The sequence below is a fragment of the Rattus norvegicus genome, chromosome 19 (genome assembly GCF_036323735.1).
Source record: "Rattus norvegicus strain BN/NHsdMcwi chromosome 19, GRCr8, whole genome shotgun sequence".
Taxonomy (NCBI): Eukaryota; Metazoa; Chordata; class Mammalia; order Rodentia; family Muridae; genus Rattus; species Rattus norvegicus.
The window spans coordinates 20746745-20768047 of record NC_086037.1 but is presented as its reverse complement, the minus strand read 5'-3'; the positions used below and the strand labels follow the sequence as shown (position 1 = coordinate 20768047).

The 21303-nt window shown below is 43.3% G+C and overlaps 1 long non-coding RNA gene across 2 annotated transcripts; it reads right to left on the bottom strand.

Annotated features, from left to right (window-relative positions):
- Positions 1-12265: 12265 nt before the first annotated feature.
- LOC134483542 (uncharacterized) lies at positions 12266-17598 on the bottom strand. Of its 2 annotated transcripts, none has more exons than XR_010060363.1 (3): positions 17470-17598; positions 14908-16442; positions 12266-14280 (listed from the first exon to the last, which is right to left on the bottom strand). It is a non-coding gene; the product is annotated as an uncharacterized LOC134483542 (long non-coding RNA). The 2 variants fall into 2 exon arrangements; XR_010060364.1 differs by having other exon boundaries at positions 12266-15051; positions 16283-16442.
- Between the last annotated feature and the right edge of the window lie 3705 nt (positions 17599-21303).

Below are 21303 nucleotides of genomic sequence, written 5' to 3'. Positions count from 1 at the left end.
GTTCCTGAGACGCTGGATGTGAAATGCCGCACACAACACTCGGGAACCACCACCACTGTGTCTGCTGCTCTGTCCTCCCTTGGGGCGACTGCTGTCACCTGTGATGAGGTTAAGGAGCACTTGGAAGAAGTGCTAGGTGGGGAGGGTCTTCTGAGCTGGTGTGGGGAGCTGTTCCTGGCTGCCCTAGGCTTGAACTCATTGCCATCTGGGATGATAGGTCCCTGTACAGGACACTCGTGCTTGGTAAGGAAACCGGTGTTTTTCTAAGAGTTACAGTTGAATTGTCAGTTAATTGCTTTTTTTCCTGGTTAAACCCACAGAGGTATTTACAGGCTGCAGAAACCTCAGTCCTGTATGTGCACATTTGTGCTGTTTCAAATGATTATATGATCATTTCCAGCAAAGTTAACAATGTTATCAAAAAGCCTTTTTCTATTATGTGGAATTTGTAAAGGAGAAATAAAATACCAATCAGAGCAAAAATAAAAACCATTTTGTCAATGATATCATATTGTACATATTACTGGTATAGAATACCATCCACAAGGACAAGCGTTTGTTGAAAGAGTTCACCATACCCTGAAATGACAAATTATAAAATTAAAAAGGAAAAGAGATGACCTTACACAGCCTGAATGGAGTTGGCATACCAGTCCCAGAGTAATATTGGCATAAGCATTATTTTTTATTAATATTCTTAATCTTAAATTTCATAATTATAAGCTTCATGTAGGACCAATAAAATTAAAGGTCCATATGAGGGCTGCAGACATGACTCCATGGTTAAGAGCACTGACTTCTCTTCCAGAGGTCCTGAGTTCAAATCCCAGCAACCACATGGTGGCTCACAACCATCTGTAATGAGACCTGATGCCCTCTTCTGGTGTGTCTGCAGACAGCTACAGTGTACTTATATATAAATAAATAAATCTTTAAACAGATAAAAAGTCAGTATGAACCTTTGTTGTCTAAAATGGCTTGAGTCAGGGCTGACAACCAGACAGCCCTTCCAGCACCTGCCTATGAGCTCACAGATTTAGGCTTTATAAACTGACATAGAAAAATGTCCAGGGTCGTAGCCTGACAAATTCTCAGCTACGTCTCTGATGATCAGTCTTAGGGTGGGCATTCAAAAAACCATCCCTCTCTAAGTGAGGTCAGAGTTTGTGTGGTTTATGGGGCAACTCCTGGACCCCATAAGGCTGGATATTTCAGCTGCTCTTCAGTACATGCAGGAATCCTGAAGAAGTAGGCAAATTAATATAGCAAACTTCCTTCTTCCATGTCCTTGATATGAGCTGCCAGCAGAAGGTGTGGTCCAAACAACAACCAACAGATTGGGTAAAGATCTTTACCAATCCTACAACAGATAGAGGGCTTATATCCAAAATATACAAAGAACTCAAGAAGTTAGACCTCAGGGAGACAAATAACACTATTTAAAAAATGGGGCTCAGAGCTAAACAAAGAATTCACAGCTGAGGAATGCCGAATGGCTGAGAAACACCGAAAGAAATGCTCAACATCATTAGTCACAAGGGAAATGCAAATCAAAACAACCCTTAGATTTCACCTCACACCAGTCAGAATGGCTAAGATCAAAAACTCAGGTGACAGCAAATGCTGGCCAGGATGTAGAGAAAGAGGAACACTCCTCCATTGTTGGTGGGATTGCAGACTGGTACAACCATTCTGGAAATCAATCTGGAGATTCCTCAGAAAATTGGACATTGAACTACCTGAGGATCCAGCTATACCTCTCTTGGGCATATACCCAAAAGATGTCCCAACATATAACAAAGACACATGCTCCACTATGTTCATAGCAGCCTTATTTAGCCAGAAGCTGGAAAGAACCCAGATACCCTTCAACAGAGGAATGGATACAGAAAATGTGGTACATCTACACAATGGAATATTATTCAGCTATCAAAAACAATGACTTTATGAAATTCATAGGCAAATGGATGGAACTGGAAAATATCATCCTGAGTGAGGTAACCCAATCACAGAAAAACACACATGGTATGCAGTCATTGATAAGTGGATATTAGCCCAAATGCTCGAATTACCCTAGATGCACAGAACACATGAAAATGAAGAAGGATGACCAAAATGCAGATGCTTCACTCCTTCTTTAAAAGGGGAACAAGAATACCCTTGGCCGGGAATAGGGAGGCAAAGTTTAGAACAGAGGCAGAAGGAACACCCATTCAGAGCCTGCCCCACATGTGGCCCATACCTATACAGATATTAGGTAAGATGGATGAAGCAAAGAAGTGCAAGCCGACAGGAACTGGATGTAGATCTCTCCTGAGAGACACAGCCAGAATACGGCAAATACGTAGCTGAATGCCATCATTAAACCACTGAACTGAGAACGGGGCCCCCGTTGAAGTAATCAGAGAAAGGACTGGAAGAGCTTGAAGGGGGTTAAGACCCCATATGAACAACAATTCCAACCAAAGCCACTACCCAAAGACTATACATGGACTGACCCTGGACTCCAACTGCATACATAGCAATGAATAGCCTAGTAAGAGCACCAGCAGAAGGGGAAGCCCTTGGTCCTGCAAAGACTGAACCCCCAGTGAACATGATTGTTGGGGGGAGGTCGCTAATGGGGGAAGGATGGGGAGGGGAACACCCAAATAGAAGGGGAGGGGAAAGGATTGAGGGATGTTGGCCTGGAAATCGGAAAGGGGAATAACAATCGAAATGTAAATAAGAAATACTCAAGTTAATAAAGATGAAAAAAATAAAAAGAAAAAAGAAGGTGTGGTCCAGATTAGAGGTGGGCCTTTCCATCTCAAAAGATCTGAATTGAAGATTTATCTTCTGATCTCCAAGATTTGGATTACAAGTAGGTCTTCTTGCTTCAGAAAATTTAATTAAGAAAAAAAAAATCCAATGGTGCTAATGCCTTTAGCCTCAGCATCCAGGAGGCAGAGGCAGGTGGATCACTGAGTTCAAGGCCAGCCTGGTCTACAAAATGAATTCCAGGACAGCCAGTGCTACACAGGGAAACCCTGTCTCAAAAAAAACAAAGAAGAGGAGGAGGACCAAGAGGAGGGGGTTGAAGAGAGGAAAACAGAAAGAAGGAAGGAGAGAGAGAGAGAGAGAGAGAGAGAGAGAGAGAGAAAGAGAGAGAGAGAGAGAGAGAGAGAGAGAGATCCCCCTCACAGGGCGTCAAGCCATTTGGCATTAGTTAATTCCAGGTACACTCAAGTTGACAACCAAGAACAGCAATCCCATTACCCGTGGTTGTGATCTCACCCTGGTAGGCTCCTGAGTAGGAGGCTGAAGCAGGAGAATTGCCATAAGTCTGATGCCAGCATGAACTGCACACGTGTTCCAAGCCAAGCCAATCTCAGCTACAGTTTGAGATTCTGTCTGAAAAATATGAAAGAGAAAGAAAACATAATTTCCTAGAGCAGTGTTTCTCAACCTTCCTATGGCCTCAACCCTTTAGAACAGTTCCTCATGCTGTGGTGACCCCAACTACAAAATTATTTTGTCGCTACTTCACAACTGTAAATTTGCTACTGTAATGAATCTTTATTGTAGTGTTAACTATCTGATAGGAGACCCTGTGTGGGTCACGACCCACAGGCTGAGGGCCTTTGCCCTAGAGGCGGTCTTGGCCTAGTTTATATAGTTCATATTATAATGGGCTCTCTCAGCGTTTGATGGTCAAGTATATTCACTTGTACCATCAAAACTTAAAAATTCAGTTGAGCTGCTGGCTGGTACGGTGTGACATCCCCCAGAATAGCTTTGCCATTTTGTTCCAGGCCTGCCAGCCATTTCATATTGTTGCTGTAACACGCCTGCTGTCACTTAGGAGGAGAAGGGACTTGGCTCAAGGACATGCTGACCACACACCTTGTTTTGTTCTGAATGTTCTGTATGCGGTTTGCTAATCTAGAGAAATTCTACACCTGAAGGAGTGGTTCCCTAAAGTGGACACAGGTGAAAGGCTAAGGCAGATGTGTGAAGGAATGTTTCACTGAGGCAGATGCAGGTAAAAGGATGTTCTGCTAAAGCACGCATGTGAAAGGACACGTGATGAAGGGTTCTGCACTAAGGACACACATGCATTGGTCTGCCTTGCATTCTGTAGTTGAGCTGCATTTGTTGGGACTTCATAGAACCACAGCAAAAACCCTTCTGGTGGGCTGTGTGGTTTCTCGCTGTTTCCTTGGGCTCGGGCTGATGGGCAGAGTGATGTCAGCTGAGACAGACACATGTGCTGACGCAGGACACGCGCTGAGGCCAGGCCCATGGAGGACCCGGGATATTGAGAGGGAGTTTGGATAGAGTTATGCTTGAGTAGCTTGTTGGTCTGGGGTCTCTGCTGATCTCTGCTCGCCTGAGAGCTACTCTTACTGACTGTGTAGCATCTTGACTGTTTTTGTTCCCCTTGGACAGCCCTCAGGACCAGGCTCTCCTCTCCCTTAACCATGGCTGCTGTCCTCTTCCTCTCCATCACACATGTTCTTCCTTTATACTATGGCAGCTTCTTCCTCCTCCTTCCCTCCTCATGATCCTCTCTAGCAAAGCCCTCAAAGCTCCCCTCCCCCATCTCTCTGCTGTGCAGCTGTTGGCTGTTGGCTTCTTTATAATCACAGTTAACTGGGAGCAGGGTCAGTTATTTGGGGTTAACCAGTCTTGAGTTCTACAAATTAGCATTAAAATACAAGCAGCATTAGGCCAATCCACTACAGGAGTTTTTGTTTGTTTGTTTGTTTGGTTTGGTTTAATTTTCATTTACCTTTTTACTTGTTATTTTATTTTTGGCTATTTTTTATTAATTAGTTATTTTATTTATTTACATTTCAAATATTGTCCTACTTTCCACACTCCCTTCATCAAACCTTACATTCCATTTCTGCTCAGCTTTGCCTATGTGACAGTGCTCCTGTACCCACACATATCCATCCCCACCTCACACCTCTAGGATCTGCATTTGGTGGGGCAATAGGCCTCACCTTGAACCATAGAGCATCCTTGCATACACTTTGGCTGGCAGTTTGGCCCCTAGAAGCTTGGGGATTAGGGAAAGAGGATCTGGTCAGATATTAAAGCCAATGATTGCTACATTCTCTTCTTTTTCTGGTTGTAGGTGAAATTATGTTTGTGTGCTTCTCTTTTTTGAAATTATTGAGAGATGATTAATTTCTTGGTTTTTCTTGGGTATAGTTTAGTTTATTGTCTTGGAGTTTTCCTCCTATTATCCTCTTTTGTGCTTTCTTAGAGAAAAGTATTGTTTATATTTGGTTTTGTAGGGTTGGGGATTTAGCTCAGTGGTAGAATGCTTACCTGGCAAGCTCAAGGCCCTGGGCTCGGTCCTCCACTCCGGAAAAAAAAATTATTCATTAAATTTGTTTTGACAAGAAATATCTTGGTTTCTCCATTTATGGTGATTGAGGATTATGCTGGATATAGGAGCCTGGGTCTGCATTACATCTGCCCAAGATTTTCTGACCTTTAGAGTCTCTGTTGAGAAGTCTGGTGTAATTCAGATACGTCTGAATTTTTTTTGTTACTGGATGTTTATACTGAAAGAACCCCAAATTTGGGGAGACTCTCGCTCCAGTCTCCTTATGGCTTGCCCCAGAAAACACGCATAGCCGATCTTGATGTAACAACAAGAGGTAGCTTTATTAACAAGATCTCGGGCCGACACGTATCTCACGGAGCCGACCTCGAGCCTCTAAAGGCAGGGGTTTATATAGGGAAAGCCAGGGGATTTCGCGCTGTTACACATGATTGGCTGATTCAAATGGTGCACAGTTACTTTTAGTGCGGAGTTACATCAGCAAAGAATACGTGTAATCTAGCATCTCAGCAATGTGGGTAGGGTGACTCATCTCACTCAGCAGGGGGATGACTCATCCTCAGGGAGTGAAGGAAGGGGAGGGGGTGGCTCCAGATGGCCAGTGTCCTTGGGGGCTGATAGCCGGGTGGGTGAACCCTATCTCAAATTCTCTCAGGCATGTCAGCACTTTGTTTGTGACTGAATTTTTGAAATTTAGCTCTTCAATACCTTACCCCTTTTAATGTTCTTTCTTTGATCTGTGCATTTAGTGTTTTAATTATTGTGTAAATGGAGGAATTCTTTCTGGTATAATTAATTTGATGTTCTGTAAGCTTGTTGTACCTTTATGGTCTTTTCTTTCTTTACCTTATGGAAGTTTTCTGCTATGATTTGTTGAAGGTGTTTACTGGACCTACGAACTAGAAATCTTAATTCTCTTCACTATCTATTATCCTTAGGTTTCGACATTTAATTGTGTCCTGAAATTCATTGATGTTTAGATTCAATGAACCATACATGTTTATCTGAGATGGGTGTTTATGCTTTGTGGGTGACCTCCTTTACCCCAACTGTTCTATTTAGTAGCACGTTGGATAATGAGACATGGTCAGCAATGGTGACCTCTTCCCATAAACTATATGAAAATAGGGAGGGGAATTGATGTGTGTCAAGTATCAGTAGTCTCCTGGGTGGTTTTGATTCCCAGTTGGCCACATGCAACAATTTCAAAAGCACAGGTTTGATGTTCCTTGGGATTCCCATGATGATGTACTCAGATATGACAGAAAAAGACCAGAATACACATGTGAGAACTTGATTTCTATAATAGAGAGAACATTACTAAGTTATGTTACAAAATATTAGATCACACGGTGATCTCTATGAATGTATTATTTAGTGAAAAACTAGTGTGTGGTATAGCATTGCCATGGCACAGACATTTAAAGAAAAAGTTGTTTGTTTACTGCAAACATGGACTTTATTACCATATGACTCACCTACTACACACCTTCATTGCAAAGGTAAAACGTGCACTTAGGTCCAGAGGAGATCAAGGCATATCTTGAAAGGAAATGAAGATGACTAATGCAATGGAAAGTCTTTGAATTGAAGGATTTTTAAGAAAGTGTGCAGAGGGAACAAGAATGCTTTTCTTCTGAGAGGTCAGTGAATTAGGAAGGATAGTTGGGAGCTTTACTTGACTTCAGCATCTGATTCCTGAGACTTCATTGGTAAACTTAATGTCTGGAATTTTGTGTTGTAAAACAACACATTGGCTCTGCAGCTTTTGGGAAGGCCCATGGACAGAGAGATCACACCCGCTGGGAACCATTTGTGTGGCCATCACATTTTGGAAAGACACTTGAGAAGTCCTCAAGGAGAAAATAATGAAAAACTAAATGTCTTCACAGGAATTACCTCAATTCTGACTATGATTTTTTCATATTAGTAATTTATACTTGATTCTTTTTTTTTTTAATTTAAAACAAGAGCCTTCGGTTTTAATCTGTGGTGGTCGTAGAGTCACAAAATGCTTACAATACCTGTATGGCACCGGTGTCGTCTCCGTCTCCGTCCTGCAGATAGGAGAGACACCACGAAGTTCTTCTCAAAGCAGTTTATTCAGGAACCTTTCTTTCTGCATGCAAGCAGCAGTCTCCTACCCCCAAGGACACTCCCTACTAAAAAACCAGTAACCACGCCCCATCAGTCCAGTCTACATAGTCTCAGTTCATAGGTCCAGGCCAAATGGCCTGATCTTGTGTCATGGTGCGCCTGCGCAGCTCACACGATGGGCGTGGCTTACTTTTGGATGTATGAGGAAGTCAGGTGCTAGTCATAAGACTTGGCAGCAGTCCTGGGTGCCATCTTGGGATTGCCGCCACACTTTCTCCCCACAACCCGGGATCTAACACTATGGGGTTAGAGATTCTTCTTTTAAATGCATCACCATGAACAAATTCCATTTAACCAGCATGTGTCCATGCCAGGCAGACACTGAGCAGGTTGTATGTTCTGTTAATCTCCACAACAACCCAATTCAGCAGAAACACCTCCAGTTTACAGGTGAAGAAGCCACAGCTCAAAGCAAATGAGTATCAGGGTCCCCTCAGTCTCACTGTCTGTCACTTAGACCCACATCCTTCTCTGTACAGGGAAGCCATGGGCCTGATGTGGGCTGTGCAAGCTGACTCTGCTGAGATGATCAATGCTATTCTTGACCCTGGGAGAATTTAAGACAAGGTGAGCCACAGACTCCTGGGATAGATTCTGCCTCTGGGTTCTAGGGTGTGACACGGTATCCCTTGCCATGGGTCTCTACTCACATGAGGAGTCTGCTCCCATGTGTCAGCTTCTATGGCAGTGACTCAAATCACTCCTAATGATGCAACCCTTTAATACAGCTCTTCATGCTGTGGTCACCCCCACCATAAAATTATTTCATTGCGACTTTGTAACTAATATTGCTGTTCTTGTAAGTCATAATATGCAACTTATCTGATAGGCAAAGTATCAGAAAAAAAGGGCCTGGGAAGGGGTCTCGACCCACAGGTTGAGAAACATTGCTCTGTGAAATACTTTTTTTTTTATTTTTTTTTTATTAACTTGAGTATTTTTTATATACATTTCGAGTGTTATTCCCTTTCCCGGTTTCCGGGCAAACATCCCCCTCCCCCCTCCCCTTCCTTATGGGTGTCCCCCTCCCAACCCTCCCCCCATTGCCGCCCTCCCCCCATAGACTAGTTCACTGGGGGTTCAGTCTTAGCAGGACCGAGGGCTTCCCCTTCCACTGGTGCTCTTACTAGGATAGTCATTGCTACCTATGGGGTCAGAGTCCAGGGTCAGTCCATGTATAGTCTTTTAGTGGCTTAGTCCCTGGAAGCTCTGGTTGCTTGGCATTGTTGTACTTTTGGGGTCTCGAGCCCCTTCAAGCTCTTCCAGTTCTTTCTCTGATTCCTTCAATAGGGGACCTATAGTGGTTTGCTGCTGGCATTCGCCTCTGTATTTGCTGTATTCTGGCTGTGTCTCTCAGGAGCGATCTACATCCGGCTCCTGTCGGTCTGCACTTCTTTGCTTCATCCAACTTGTCTAATTGGGTGGCTGTATATGTATGGGCCACATGTGGGGCAGGCTCTGAATGGGTGTTCCTTCAGTCTCTGTTTTAATCTTTGCCTCTCCCTTCCCTGCCAAGGGTATTCTTTTTCATCATTTAAAGAAGGAGTGAAGCATTCACATTTTGATCATCCGTCTTGAGTTTCGTTTGTTCTAGGAATCTAGGATAATTCAAGCATTTGGGCTAATAGCCACTTATCAATGAGTGCATACCATGTATGTCTTTCTGTGATTGGGTTAGCTCACTCAGGATGATATTTTCCAGTTCCAACCATTTGCCTACGAATTTCATAAACTCGTTGTTTTTGATAGCTGAGTAATATTCCATTGTGTAGATGTACCACATTTTCTGTATCCATTCCTCTGTTGAAGGGCATCTGTGAAATACTTTTAAAGTAAGGCCTTCTTCTCAGGAGAACCCGGAACAGTTGTCAGACCAGAGATGCCCTGAACTAGTTACATGTTTTAGCAGGCCTTAAGGACAACAGAGATTCCTGGCTAAAGGCACAATCTGAAATCACTGTCCCCAGGACATTTCTTGCCTCAGGTTTTCCCCATAACAATGTGAGTCTGCTTGAACATGTCTGTCCAGGAAGCCAGTCCCTGTAGACTGTTATACAGACAGAATGCTAAAGTTAAGAATGGTTTCCCTCTGACGGCCCATAGTCACTTCTCTAGAAGTAAGTTCAAGTCCCCTGTGTGTAAAGTCACATAGTGTGTGAGACTTGAAATGTCATCCGTTTGAGTTGACAAAAAACAATTCTCACTTCAGATTTACAGCTGACCAACAGTTATTTTCAGGAGAACACAGAGGGTGGCCAGGCCTGCAGAGTCAGATCCCCTCCCTGCTTGGGACAATCCCACCCACAGTAGACTTCTGCTTCTCCTAACAGTGTTATCAGAAAATGTGACCTTAAGGTTCTGAAGTACACAATATGAACAAACCCTAAAGTTGTTAGATGGCCGATATGGGGCTTTTCTCTGCTTTAAGATCATTCTGGCCTCTCCTCTGCCCTGGACTGCATTCTGTTCTCTCTGGTCCGTTGATCTTTAAGTACCTGGGTTCAACTCAAGGCCTGGGTGGGGAGAAGGACCTTTTCTTGTAGGAATGAGCATGGATCAAGAATGTATCCCCACTGTGACTGGGCAACAAAGTACCAGAAAATCTCCTCCAATCACAGAACTGGGTCATGTGGGAGCCACCACTGTTTCAAAGGGACAGCTGGTTGCTTTCTCCTGGAAGAAGCACTTGGGGGTTGACTGTCACTTCTGAACCTTCTGTTCTAAGGTCAATTCTCAGAAGAAACACTTTACTCTAAGTCCTTTGGGGGACTCACCCAGCACTGGGGCTGGAGGATCCTATGGTGTTGCAGCTCTGAGCTGGGAGGGGGAGCTCGCACACTGACTTGAAGAAGCCTGTTTTCACAGCTGATCTATGTCTGAGGAACAGGTGCTTTTAAAGAAGCATGTGAAAGCATCTCCTGCAGGAGAGCCCATTCTGCAGGGAAAGTCACACAGGACATCCAAAAGTGGATTCCCACCTTCCACAGGGTGGGTGAACCAGGGAGGGCACTGGATGGTCAGAGAGTTTGAGAAAAGCCTGGATTTTCTGAAAGACTTCCAGCACTTTACATCCCACCACTATCCCAGGCTCACATGTGAGGCTCAGCAACGAGCGCCACCTGCTGGGGTCCCTGAAAACTAAACTTGGAGTGGAGAACTGTGGAATACACCTCTGGGTAGGGGGAGATGCAGGACTCCAGGGCCAGGCCTGGGGTCTGTCCCTTTGGGTCTCCTTGCTTCCCAGAGGCTCTGAGTGCAGGGCCAGAGAGCCCAAATCTCAAATTCTTTGGCCTAAGTAGTGAGAGTCAACAGGGCAGGGCAAGGCAGGGCAGGGATGGGCAAAGGAGGGCCAGGCACAGGAAAGCCAAGCCCAGCCAGCCAGTGGATAGGCTCTGCGCATGAGGGACTGGGGACAGCAGGACCGACCCTCACTCTCCAGGCTGGGCATGGCACCCCAGCAGGGATGTGGAGAGTCCTGGAACCGACAGCCCCTTGTTCTCTGGCTGCATCTGACAGTGCATGGAGGGCTAGAATTCAGAGAGGCTCCTGGGATCCCCCGATTTCCTAATCACATTGTGCTCACAAGAACACTATTAATCTTCTACAAAATTACAGAGCAGGCTGTATGAAGACTCTCAGCTGACAATGTGGACATAAATTATGAGTATGTGTAGCAAGACCCAGGTCACTTCCAGGTTCTTAGATAGTAACTGAGAACCTCAAACACGGTAGTGATGTGATAGTGTGGTGTTAATCTAGTGACAACTAGTTTCTATTGTGACACAGATGACTCTTTTTGTGTCATGGTTAGCTTATAATGAGTAGAAGACCTAAGCTTGAGAATAACCAAAGACTACATTAGTTCTCTAGGTGCTGAGCTTTTAAAAGCCCTGGGGTGACAGCAACTGTTTGTGGACATTCTGGATTATTCCTTCTGTACTTTAACTCTCTGAGTCACCTCCACTCTCAGTAAGTTAGTTCAATTCCATAAATTGGAAATCAGTCACCTGGAAGAAATACTTTCTTAATGTGATCTGAGATTGGCCGTGGAAAAAGGGTAGCTTGAACTGTCCCACCTAGGTTCTGGGCTTGCACAGGCCTGCTCTCCAAAAGAAACCTGTGTTCACAGCTGTAGGCTGCATTCACTATGGATGCCCTTGAGGTTCCTCCCTAAACTGCTTAGATAAAGATAAGTTTCTTGCTAACAATCAAAAGAATTCATTATGCCAAGCTGGCCTAAAGGAAGTTAGTTTCTATTCTGTATTTTATCAGATGTGAATAATATACATGGTCCTCATTGGTAATAGGTGAAAGATCTGCTCTAATATGGAAACTAAGTGGTGCTGGAGGATGATCCTGACCAACAATGAGCAGTGGGAACACCAGAGCCCTGTACGGATGTCTGGCAACCTAACACATTGAGCACGCACGGCTCAGTAAGTTCCCTGTGAACACACATCTCCTGAGATCTATTTAATTGGAGGTGATCCTGTCCACCTAATACAGCACATGCCCTGGAAAGACAAAAGCCACCGGAAGAAGCTGTGGTGACGACTCAGAGGTTAGAGCATCGGCTGTTCGCTCAGAGGAACCACGTGGTCCCTAACAATAATATACAACGGGGAATGGGATTCCTTCCTTTGGACTATGAGGGAAATTCACCCAGGACAGGCCACAGACAGACTGTAGAAAAAAAGACCCATTGACATAAATGATAAAAGTAAGTCTAATCTACATCAATAAAAACACAGCATACTTCTGGTCAAGGACAAGACCATCTGTCAAAACCTGTTTCCCAGCATGACATTGAAGGTCATAATCTCTGGGGTAAATATCGATGCTGTATTGCAAGAAAAGCTGAAGCACATGGTTCTCCATTAGGATGACTTCTGTATTCCTTTGAGAATGTTGTCAATTTTTCTGTAGCTGTACAGCAATGAGTGTATATTACTCAATATGTGGGGCACAGGGTCAACAATGAATGTGAGATGCAGACTGTTATATGTTAAGGTGAGCAGAACACATGACAGTATGGGTAAAGTATGGCAGTGATTACATAGTAAAGTGTGCATCTGAGAGACAGCCACATTATCCACACAGAAGACACTTCACACTGGGTACCCCTTGCTGGCTTTGAATTCACTATTTAGCCCAGGCTCCCTGGAACATGCAGAGATCCATCTCCAGCTGTCAGTTCTAAGTCCACAGGAGCAGAAAGAACCCTTGAATAAGAATGATGGTCTTAAGAGTCAAGAGATTAAAATCAATTTTTATTGATAAGAAATACAATTTACAACAAAACAGGATTAAAATGAATTAATATAAATATTTAAAAGTATTTTAAAAATGAAAAATAGTAACAAGAGCATATAACTATGAAACAACAAATAGAAAACTTCAATGAAAATCATAACAGAACATTTCTAAACATCATATTCTTTTTTTTTTTTTTTTTTGGTTCTTTTTTTCGGGGCTGGGGACCGAACCCAGGGCCTCGCGCTTCCTAGGTAAGCGCTCTACCACTGAGCTAAGTCCCCAGCCCCTAAACATCATATTCTTAACGAACATTTAGAAGCACAGATGTATTGCTGTTTCTCCTCTAGCACACATAATGAAAGGCGGTCCCCCAAGGTGTCTCTTAAGTGGTGATTTCTAAAGAAGAAAGTGAGTAAGACCTCAGTCAGTCAGGCTGGCTTAGTGATATATAAATTTAGGGTCTCTAAGCAATGACATATTAACTATGAGGAAGAATATTCATCCAAAAAATGTTGTTAATAGTCAGGATGTTTGTCAGCAGGGGACTCCTGAGAAAGCAACTTATTCTTCAGGAAGCTCTCTTACTGGGGTGTGTCCAATTCCAGCTCTCTTGCACTTTCTGAGACCTGGGAGAGGAAGGCAGTTTTTCAGACACTGATTTGGTGGGGAAATGCAAGCCAGCTGTCAGAATGCTGCCTTCTACCACCTCAGTTCTATTGGACAGTCAACATGGACATTTTAAGTGATATCATTGTTGCTAACTCTGCGGGCAGGGAAAATCTCCAGCAAGCATCACAGTAATGTGGGCTGCCAATCTGGGACCCAGACTTATACCAGTGCAAACCAAGAACAGGGCAATGGGAAGAGACCTCATTGGGTTGCAGGAAGAAAGGAGATGTCCACATGTCACCAAGATAAAAAAAAAAGTCAATGACAAGGATGAATTCGACATTTGCAATTGGTTCTTATCCCACAACGGTGCTTCCTACCTAGGAGGTCACATGACCACAAAATGTCATTTGTCACAGGACCAAGACCTTGTTCAAAACTCTACATAGCATATCACACAGTCATGCCATAATATGATATGTTATTCATCTGTCACCATTTCTGGACTGCAGCTTCAAAAAGAGAAGCAAAATATACTTGCCAATAGTTCAGTTTCTGCAAAGTGGTTAACTTCCCAGAATACTTGTACATAGACAGAGCAATGAACAATTCCATTACAGGCCATGGTTGGCTCGTTGGGAGTGTAAATTAGAAAGATTGTAGGGGAAAGCAAAGATGTATGAAATTGGAAAATGGTATCAGATATTGTTAAGCTCACACAGCTGCTTATTCCTACCAGATATTGCTGGGGTCTGGCGGTTTCTGGTCTTCTCCTGTTCATATTTATCATTCTTGTTCAATTCAATCAAATATTTTTGTATCAGTGCACAATCAATCTGTACCACCTTGCTCTCCTGCATAGATGTGACGAAGTTCTTCATACATGTGTTCTCCATCAGGAGTGGCTGAGCAGGTTACTGGAAATACATTCTGCATAGTAAGATCTTGCTGCCCCTTTCTCCCATTCCTACTTCCAAGTTCCACTAACAACCCTAGAACCCATATACCCATGAAGACGTAGAATACATCTTGATACATATAAGGCTGCTGCAGAAACAGGAAAGAGCCAATTCAGGGAAGAAGAAAATTTTTATGGCCCAAGCATCAAATAGGGTCCAAATCTCTCAAAAAGAACATGGATCTACAACTATCCATGAAAGCCCAATGCATGGGGGCAACATCAATTAGTAGTGGGCAAACACCCTCAAAGGAGGTCAGTAGAACCAAGAGAAGGTCATTCTAACCATGTGGTCCACACACTGAGTTTTGTAAAACCTGGTGTGACACCAGAGGCCCAGGTCAGCCTAAAACCTTCTTCTGACTTCAATCAGTGCTGTTCTATCTAGAGCCTTCTGAAGATGCCTAGACAATCCTGGGATGAGGCACACTCTTTTGTGGAACTGAAAGCTGAGTCCTAATGACCCTGGCACACTGATGTGTAAACAGCACAAGAGATAGAATCATAGCTGAAGACCATCCAATCCAGAACAAAGAAATCAGAAATGGCCATTCCACAGGTGATAGCCTTTCTGACCAGGACTTACCTAGAGAAGGTAATCTCCTTCTTCAGCTTGTGGCTATTATCATGGATCTCAGTGTTCTCCATCTCTAAGTTGTGCAGAATTGACATGACCACCTCCTCCATTCTCTCCAGGTCTTCATAATATGGATTTGGCCTGAAGTGGGGTCTGGCCCCAAATGATAGAATACAGCAAACATCAGCATTTAGGAATATATGAACTTAGGGTGGGTCCTGTACTACCCCAGCCCTGGAAGGACACCTTCTGAATTCTATATATTGGGATCTTCTTCAGCTTCAGAAACTTGTTATTCTGGGGCCAGGACACCGGAAGCTCAGCATCCAGATGGAGGGGTCCCTGGCTCCCTTTGCTCAATACAGAAGACTGGACCTGGAGTCAAGACAGTTATGTTATCAAAAGCCTCAGCCACAGCTCTTCCGGGTACTCCCCTACACACCCAGAAAATGTGATTTGATTTTTCCTGTTTTGACAACAGGAATTATTCATTCTGAATAACTAATAGTGTAGAGACAGGCATTACACATAATTATGGAGTAGAGATCACATCTGGCCACAAAATAATAATCTGCCCAATGGTTTCAACTATACAGACAAATGTGACCACACAGTCAAAGAATTGGGCTGTTGACAGTGGGGCTCCCAGAACAAAGCACTCACATCTCCATGAAAGTGCTGCATGGGTAAATACTCAGGCCAAGACATAGACCCCTAGACTCAAATTTGGAGGGAAATATAAACATATAAATGTTATACATATGCATTTGAATGTGTGCACATGCACATACACAGACTGAGACACAGCCACAAATAAAGAGAAATGTAAACAGAGAAAGAGAAATATGGAAACAGAGAGCACTGTGAGAACCAGGAGAAATGCATGCACCATTGCTGTCTCAGAGGGCAAGACACACAGACAAGAACAAACAGGCCTGAGCCTGAGACCTTCTAGTCAAGCATTGAGATGAACAGTTTGGTACCAGGCCCCTCAGGCTACTGCGTGGATCTTCCAGCACTCAGTCCCCTGCCTAGCAAGTACAGAGACTCACCATAAACTCACTGCAATTACAATCTTGCACAGCCACCAGCTGTCAAGGGCTTTGCAAATGCACATTGGGCACTCACTCTCCCTGACTTTATCCCCGAATTCTTCATTCAGACCACAAGTTCTGCTTTTCAATAAATGGAAGCAGATGAGTCCATTTTCCATCTGGCTCCTCAGGAAGGGTCAGGTTCTGAATCTCCTCTATATGGGAGGTGAGGTTTAAAAAGGGGTCGTTACAGAGACACAGCTTTCTAGAACCCAAAACCTTAAAAGGATAAGATGAAGGAGACATTGAACACCCAGGAATGGAACAAGAGCGTTTGGAGCGATTCATACCTGTTCTTCATGGATCTCTCTGTCATAAACATCAGGCAATCTCTCAGGTCGTTTCGCTCCTCTGTAATGAGCTGCAGCTCTTAAATCCACCTCTTATTTTCCTTCTTGGCCTGCTTCTTGCTTAGCTCAGTTCCAGTGGATGATGTTTCTCTCCCAGCGTCTGTAGGTAGAAGGACACAGTGAACCTGCATGGGGAGAATGCATAGAGTGTACATAGACCACAGTGAGGCCTAAACAGGAGAACAAGCCTGGAACCCAGTGTCACTGCTAGATGATTGGTCGATGCTTAAGAGGCCTCCTCAGGGGATCTCAGTTCTCCCACTACTCTATAGAGACCAAGAGATGTAAGCAGCCAGGTGTTCCCTATGCCGGACATCACGTGCTTACATGTACCACGGAGATGGCTTCTCCAGGATTATTATCAGCTGAACAGGGTACAGCTGGTTCAGGACCCTCACCCCTGTGGTTTCAGAACTCAGATGATAAATTCACCATTCACAAAACTTGAGTGATTGGAGACACTCAGATGTCCTACCTTGATACTCTAGGCCAATATCTTTGGATTTAAAACGCATTTCCAGGGAGGACATGGTCAACAGACTTATCAATTCCCCTGTTTGAAATACCAAACCCCGAAGTGCCAATGGGTTACAGGCTGAATCTTGGTCTACACGTTCCAAATAGTTTTGGTATTTTAGAAAAATGTTTGTAACACACAACCTCTAATATATAAAGCTAACGATTACCCTGCAATTAGAAGAAATCAGAGAAGGTCTAAGAACATAAGGTTATTGCCTGGAGCACAATTCTCCCCCTGTTCCTACTGTCAGATATCCACTGTATTTAAAGAAGCAATGATAGTGAAATACATTGCTGCCCTGTCTAAACTCAGAAAAGGTGGACCCTCCATGACTCCTGATGGTGTTTTTATATCAATGTATCATAACAAATGAAGTGAAAAGTAAAGGCCAGAAGTTCACAATATAATAGCATTGGCCTTACCACATCCTCCCAGTGGGGATGGGGAAACTAAAGTTCTGAAATCCTGACTTTCAGGGATTGTGATATTCATGGAAATTCAATTCCTTTTCAGATTCTCCAGTTGTTGTGGCCCATTGCTAGAAAGGTCAGCTTAAGCCTGCAGCACCCCCTGACAGGAAGCTCAAAATATACTGCCCAGAACTTACTCAACATTCCCCAGAAGTGCTGTCTTTGTCCATCATTACTTTGAGACGAAAGGCCAGACTCCTTCACTCTAGTCTCTCCACAATCGACGTTCCCCCTCCCAAAACAGTTGCGAAGGCAGGAAAACATGTCTTAGGGTGTAACCGCCAGACTCAGACTGAGAGAAACTAGGGCACTGGTTGTCACTACAACACTGGTGACATCACAGAGGATGCCAAGAACTCTCTAGGAGACAATAGAATGTCCAAGAAGGGACAGCTGATGTCATGGGGAGCAGACTTTCCCTCCCTGCTAATGTTCTCCCTGTATTGAGCATAAGCAGAGGTGCCCTTTCCAGGAGACTTTCCTGGGGAGAGCCACTGAGCATCTCCTGCTTCCAAAGCCAAATTTTCCTCAAGGCTTGATTATAAAAACCTTAGTAATTCCTATGCATCTAAATGAATGTTTCCTTCCATATCTTGCCCCAAAATGTCTCATCCTAACTCAAATTATCCTCATTCACCAATGTTAGCCATTAAAACTTCCTGAGATTTCACACCAGCTTGAATATGCAGTCAAAAGTTCTCCTGTCTCATTCTGTACAGGTGCTTTATATCACATCAAGATATAGTCTGCATGGTAGGTTCCAACATGCGTGTGTATTAGGGGAACACTCATGAAGTCATGTGCTTAGCAATCAACAATTGCCAAAAAATTCCTTAGGAGAAAGAGTTGATGTCTTTATGGTGCTAGGAAAAGCGTGGAGACCAGTTGGCAGAGGAAAGTGCAATATTGGGACCACGAGTGAAGGGAACCTCATGCTGCTTATGGGGTTCTCTTCTCTTTACCAATGTTACCAAAGGAGCATTGCTCACAGGCCTGAGTAAGATACATCATGTGCTTTTATCAGAAAAATAAAATAGTCAAGAGATATAGGGGATGCACATAAACGGCTAAATGGTGCTTATCCTTTAAGTGGATAGAGCAAGGTCCCAGCACCTGTACACTGGGAAATGGCCACCCCACCAAACACAAAACCATCTATCATAGTAAATAATGAATACTTTATAGAATGCACACATTAACACTGATAGATCACTTCCGTAGTTCAAATTTTGGGGGCAAATTCATATAGCAACTTATATAGCAAAAAATAAGAAAGAAAGAGAAGAGAAAAAGTCAAAACAAAAAGCTCAAGCTTCTCTCTCATATGAGGACTGCAGGAAGTGTTATATGGTAGTCAGTTCTGATTAGGCCATTTTAGATAGAACAGTGCATAGTGACCCTTAATGTGATCGGCCCTATATAAAGATTTTTGCAATATTGGAATTTTAACAGACCTCATCCAGAACATACAGAAGAGGCAAGGATGTGATCACCATGTCCTTGCTCTCTATCAGGGTATTATTCTGCGTCCTTGATTGTCAGGCATCTAACAGCAACAATCTGAAATAGCTGGTAGACATGGGAAAACGTGGCTAAAACTATAGTTGTGGGTTACACACCTCAACTGTCAAAGGCTAATGCTGTCCTCACAGTCCTTGGAGGCCACTCTTGTAAGCCTATGTATTGGAAAGTGGAAAGAGGTTCATCTGAGCTCAGAGTGAACCTGGCCAGCCAGGGAGAGGGCAACATGTGATACTTGAGATCCTGTCTAAAACCAGCACAGAAACCCACACTTCATTCAAAGCATCATCTACTAATTCTCGATTATCTACCATTCTCTCCCTACCAGCCGTTCAGTTTGGAATGGTAGAAAAAAAAACTGGAACTGATCTTTCTATTCTAAGGACCTTGATCTCTCTCTTTCCTTACGTCCACATTAAGAGTGCATACAAATGGATACCACCATCTGAACATCTTAGTATTATCTACTCTGTATATGTAGCATAATACTGTGCCTATGACAGTCTCAAGCTTCCTTGAGTGTTGTTGCCCCATCAAGAAGTGTGATGTACTGAGGCCAATCCCCAGGGATCCTTTCAAGGGATTAGAAGAAAGCCATCAGAGATACTCCACTTCTTTGTCCTTAGATTAAATCAAGTTGACACAATATGAACCTGGTGGGCTATTTAACCATGCATCTTTCTTCCAACCCCTCTTTTCTGAGTTCAGTCCATGGCAGAATTCATTCCCCACCACCATAGATATTTCCACAAGAGCCAGGTTTCTTTCTCTTTTCTTAAATAGAATTAGTTGTAGTCAATCAACTGCTGCCCTATATGAGAAATGATTAGTATCTTTTGCAACTTACCACACAGTATTTGTGTATACAAGTACATTATTGGAAATCCAGCATTACTGAGGGATTGGAAACCAGCACTGTGGCCTTGCCTTTCTGTGCCTAGTCCTGGCTCACAGGCAGCAGGGGGCAGACCTTGAGTTCCTCTTCAGGGACAGAGTGATGTTGAGTGGGCACTGAGCAGGCAGAGAAACACAGCTGAGGCAGTTCCTTTCAGTTATCAAACACATCATCTCCTTCCCATCTTAAGGGCTACTGCTGAGGTCTTGCCCCCGTACCTACCTTAATAGCAGCAAATTTGTTACACAGCAGCCAGCTCTTTCCTATTGTTCTGTAATATGCCTCCACATCATGGATGCCAAGAAACAAACTAAGAAAAACAAAAAAAAATCTGACATTGAACTGTGTGGTGCTGGTAACATACCCTCTTATGTTCTGTATGTTATGAGATTTGTTAATCTTAACAAGTTCCCCAACTATGAGTTTCACGTAGGACCCATTAGAATCCAGGAAAATAAGAACAATTATGTGTAAAATGGCCTGAGTCAGGGCCATAGACAGCAGCATTTCCAGCACTTGTGCATGAGCCCATGTGGATCTTGCAATGAGCTGGGCCATAGCAATGTCCAGTACACAGTTGTGAGCTGTTGCTCTGGTTGAACTGTATTGGTGTGTGCATTCAATGAACTACACCTATTTAAATGAATTCAGTGTTGGTGTGGTTTGAATCCAGAACCCTTGACACCAAATCTTCCCTTCAGCAGCATTTAGGAGAAGAAGCTAAGGTCAGGAGAGGTGACATCTTGCCATAAGTTATGTGACAAGAGGGATGGTGAATGATCCCTTGTGATAAGAATCAAGGTTTCCTCTGTGGTACTTAGGTCTATACTGGCCCTGTGCAACAGCTTCAAGAACCCATTTCTGATTTCCCTTGGGATTCCCTTGATGATGCACTCAGACAGGATTGGAAACAACCAAAATGGTAGTCAGACTTGATTTAAAAAGTGTAGGGAACACTGCAAACTCACGTTTCAGGATATTTGATTACATTGTAAGCCCCATGATTTTGTTATTTACTTAAAAGAAAATATATGTCTGGTGGTGTAGGTCAGCACTAACACAAACATTTATCTCTAGAGCTTGTTGGTTTTTATTGATAGAGAAACTGCACAGAATTGCTATAGGGACCTGTGTCTTAGGTCTGTTTCCCTAGTATATCCTCTACATCTCTCATGATGGTGATCCTGTTTCTGGCTAAATGTATGTCTGTTTACTGGGGAATTGAGTTTAGTGACATGCAAATATTATTTTTTTTTTTGGTTCTTTTTTTCGGAGCTGGGGACTGAACCCAGGGCCTTGTGCTTCCTAGGAAAGCGCTCTACCACTGAGCTAAATCCCCAGCCCCCGATTATTTAAAACTATGTATTAAATTTTGTCATTTTGTTAATTTTTGTGGTTTTTATTGGCTTCTTTTGATTGACTGTCACAGTTTCATTAAATTATTTCCTGTTTCCTCTGGCATTTTATCCTTCCCTTCAAACTAAAGTAATCCTTTTAGGATCCTCTACAGCGCTGTCTTACTGGTTATACACATTGTGTTAAATTTATGTATACT